Genomic DNA, 4,630 nt, shown 5'->3' on the forward strand with positions numbered 1-4,630 from the left:
CAGCAGAACACACCTGTGGCATTCTTTCTACAATGGAAATCAAATATTGTTCGGAAAGATCTACCCAACAATGTTGCAGAAGTTCCCACAAATGTGTTGTACTTGTAGGTTGCTTTGCTTTCACCCTTCTGTCAAGTTCATTTCAAACCAGCTCGATGGGGTTTGAGTCTGGAGACTGTGCTGGCCATTCCATGATTTGAAGCCCACCGTCTTGTTCTTTTCTTTTAAGGTAGTTCTGACGTAGCCTGTTTTTGGTCATTATCTTGCTGTAGGATGAACCCCTGACCGACTAAAGGGTAGACCAGAGGGTATTGCATGGGGCAGTGGTAGCCCTTTTGGCTCAGGGTGCCAGTCACTCTGTGCAAGTCGCCAACTCCGGATCCAGCAAAAGAGCCCCAGACCTCCTCCATGTTTGACAGTTGGTGTCACACACTGAGGAATCATCCTTTCACCTAGGCAACGGCATACAAAAACCCTGCGTGATGAACCAAAGATTTCAAATTTTAATTCATTGTTCCATAAGGCCTTCTTCCAGTCTTCAGTAGTCCACTGCCGGTGCTTCATGGCCCAGGCAAGCCTCTTTTTCTTATTTAGCCATTTTGGCAATGGCTTTTGTACTGCCACTCGACCTGTCAAACCTACAGCTCAAAGTCTTCTCTTCACAGTTAAAACTGAGACTTGCTTACTTTGACCACTGTTAAGCCGTGCTTGAAGCTATTGTCCTGTGAGTTGCCAATCACGCAAGCCATTGGCTCTCAGAAACTAGTCTTCTGATTCTGTTGTGGCTTTGGGTCTGCCGGACCTCTTCCTGTCAGATTTCCTCCAGTTTTGAAGTGCCTTTTGATGGTGTAGGAAACCGTACTCTCTTACACCTCTGCTTTCTTGGCAATTTGTCTAAAGGAAAGCCCTACACTTTTAATGGTTATAATGGTCTGTCCATCTTTGTACCATCTCAGGTCATTCCCTGGATTGAACTGCTTAAATTTCAATAAAGCTCGAAGAATGGGGGTGTTCTAAAACTTTTGACCGGTAGTGTACGCACCTACACGTGCACACATGCACAAATGCGCACCCACAAGGACACACATAGATGCACATACACACTGGTATGCACTCACACACAAGCATTCACACACACGCACACACACACACCCATACATGCCTATGCACACACCCACACACGCCTACCCATACACACCTACGCACACACACACTAACTCATGCATACGGACCCACACACACACACAATACTGGCAAAATATGCCTGGGTAAAATGCTGTTGAAGTCGTAATTCTGTCTTGTATCTGTATAAAAGAAGACAACTAGAGGAGATTGCCACTATCTGCTCATTTTATCAGTTCCAATGTGTAAAATTCTGTGGGAAAATACAGCAGATTGGGAGAATGCAGAATGATCACTGCAGTGTACTTATTTTCTTTCATTACTGTAAACAATAATGGATTCAGTTTCCTTATTTGTCGTCTCTATTTTGTTTAAACCTGTGGCTGTAATTTTCTGTATTTACAATGATCTTCAGTGATTAAACCTAAATTATAAAGATATTGATTACAGTTGTGATTTGCTGTTGTGTGATGTATTGAACTCCTGTGATATTGTAGTAGTTATTTTATATTCTTCATTAGATTACATAAGGGCTCAATATGAATAGATCAGGATGGGGCTGGAATCTACACAGCTGAGGCAAGGACCTCTCATACTAAAGGTTTTCTCTCACAAGCTTCCGGAGAGGGACCAAGGTGCAGGGAGAGACAGGAGATATATAAAAAAATTGAAAAAGACTTTACTTGAGACTTCAGGCAGAAAGGTACAAAGTATTATCCAGGATGCTACACAGGAGAAAACTAATAAACATGAGAACAGAGATAAATACTAGAGAACACACAGGAGATTAGAGAAGGGCTGGCTAAGAACTAGGAAGTTCACACAAAGACCAAGTGGAGAAATGAGGAGAACAAAGAGGTAATATTCATGTGACGTACTTGAAAACAATAACCAAAATTACATTTTTTTCAATTCAGTTTTATTTGTACATTATTTGTACAGTGTTTTTTTTTGCAGAGAACTGTCACAAAGACTGTTTACAGAGTAGCAAGGCAAGAAACAGAGCAAAAAGAGCAGACACCAAAAACTACCAAGACACATGTGGACTAAACAAGAAATACAATTGTTACGACCAGCCCCTGGCCAGTCGCAACATAAACGAGATCACACAAAATAGTTGCAATTCAAAAATATTTTTAATTAAAGAAACCTAAAAAAGAAAAGAAAATGAATGAGCAGTGTAGCCAGACTGCAGGTTGTCCTCTGAATGGAGAGAAAGAGAGAGAGCATCAGCCAGAGGGCCCCTTAAGTAGATCCCCTCCAGGTGACACCAATTTCCTATTAGGAAGACAATCAAAACCAATGTTGCAACACCACAAGCAGCCACTAGTGCACAAGGGCAGGGAGTCATAACACCCCCACCACCAAACGGTGACACCAGTCACCACCAAAACAGTCACAAATCACAGGCAAAATACATAATACACCATTACACAATAAGTAAACATATATACATATATATATATATATACAGAGACTCTAATTGTTGGTGAGGCAATTAAGTAGGGTTAATTCATATAGGTTTGGGCAGTAAACAGGATGGTGCATCAGTCAGGACACAGGAATGAAGATGAGATGATGTAATTTCTTCTCGAAGCGGTATGGTTCCAACAGTATTTATTGGCACAGTTTAACATTCAGTATTGTCATCAGTCTGGAATAACAAATAAATCACCATTAGGAATTTAATTAAATAAATTACGCATGAATAAAGAAATCTCCATATATATACACATATATACACTCACCAGCCACTTCATTAGGTACACCTGTTCAACTGCAAACTGCACCCGTTAACGCAAATATCTAATCAGCCAATCACGTGGCAGCAACTCAATGCATTTAGGCATGTATACATGGTCAAGACGATCTGCAGAAGTTCAAACCAAGCATCAGAATGGGGAAGAAAGGTAATTTTAGTGACTTTGAACGTGGAATGGTTGTTGGTGCCAGACGGGCTGGTTTGAGTATTTCAGAAACTGCTGATCTATTGGGATTTTCACACAAAACCATCTCTAGAGTTTACAGAGAATGGTCCGAAAGAGAAAATATCCAGTGAGCAGCAGTTCTCTGGGCGAAAATGCCTTGTTGATGGCAGAGGTCAGAGGAGAATGGCCAGACTGGTTCGAGCTGCTAGAAAGGCAACAGTAACTCAAATAACCACTCATTACAACCGAGGTATGCAGAAGAGTATCTCTGAATGCACACCACGTCAAACCTTGAAGCAGATGGGCTACAGCAGCAGAAGACCAGACCGGGTGCCACTTCGGTCACCTAATGAAGTGGCCGGTGAGTGTATGTATGTATGTGTATATATATATATATATATATATACACACACACACACACACACAGTACTGAATCAAACCACCAAACTCATTCAATACATCAATAAGCATGGCAATGATCATTTTTGCAGAAACAGTAACCTAGTTACATACAAATGAGAATATTACTCCTTTTAACAATGTAAAGGAGACAACTAAAAATATACAAAGACTTACATTGTTTCGGTCACATATGTATCATTGATCAGGTCACGCAAAGGACAATGGCGACACCGTTCGATTAGACGAAGGTACTAGATAATGGCGTCCACACATAACGGACATTTCCTCCCTGCATGGAGACACTATTAACATAACTTTCACAACAGCGTAGACAGGACTACTTTAACCAAAACATATTAAGGATCACAATAACTAACTTAGTACTTCCTCCAGTCAATTACAGCATGAGCAGCGAGACAATATTAGAAATACCTCTCAGCATGCTAGGCACATACAGTGCGTGTTTAAACTTACGAGATAAAACACAACATAACATCGATAACACAAGATAAACAGGCACTTACTTTCCGTCATCGACTCAATACTCGGAATGTTCAAAACTGGATCGCACGGGAAGAAATAAGGATATAAATCGTCACAGGTAAGTAATCTAAACTGTACTGTGAAGCACGCCGAATTTGACCACTCACTCTTTCCACACAATGGCAAAGAAAAAAACTAGCGAGATACATACGTCATTTCCTATACCTAGAGAACGGGATTATTAAAGTGGTAAGCACCCAGCAATGTCAGAGCCTTTTATACACTAAAGCCGGGCACCCACCGCACGCGTCGCGTATGCGTCGCGTAAACAGCAGGGCGAAGCAGCACGGCGCGACGCGTAGGGTGTCTCCACTGGTTCCGTTTGTGTCGCGCAAAGGCTTGCGTAAAAGCTATATATTCCTAGTAGCTCTCGCAGTCTGCAGTGGGCTTTTACATCGTGTATTTCATGTTTGTTCACGACTGTTGATTATGGGTTAAGTGAATACTTTGGTGAGAGACCTTTTTCAGTTTGTTAATTTGGTAATATTTCGTTAACTCGTAAATAGCCTACGTGAGAAAGTAAACGCTTTCAAGAAGTACCATAAACTTAAATCGCAACGTAGCCTGCATAACAATCAATCTCAAACTGTATTAATTTATTTGCTTGGTTAACAAGCGTGCCAATTTCATGAAGA

At 41.1% G+C, this 4,630-nt stretch overlaps 1 long non-coding RNA gene across 1 annotated transcript; it reads right to left on the reverse strand.

Moving 5' to 3' along the window:
- Positions 1-2,019: 2,019 nt before the first annotated feature.
- LOC135246176 (uncharacterized) lies at positions 2,020-4,111 on the reverse strand. The gene is made up of 3 exons (XR_010327534.1): positions 3,977-4,111; positions 3,627-3,754; positions 2,020-2,776 (listed from the first exon to the last, which is right to left on the reverse strand). It is a non-coding gene; the product is annotated as an uncharacterized LOC135246176 (long non-coding RNA).
- Positions 4,112-4,630: the final 519 nt, after the last annotated feature.

This window comes from Anguilla rostrata, unplaced genomic scaffold (genome assembly GCF_018555375.3).
Source record: "Anguilla rostrata isolate EN2019 unplaced genomic scaffold, ASM1855537v3 scaf0021, whole genome shotgun sequence".
Taxonomy (NCBI): domain Eukaryota; kingdom Metazoa; phylum Chordata; class Actinopteri; order Anguilliformes; family Anguillidae; genus Anguilla; species Anguilla rostrata.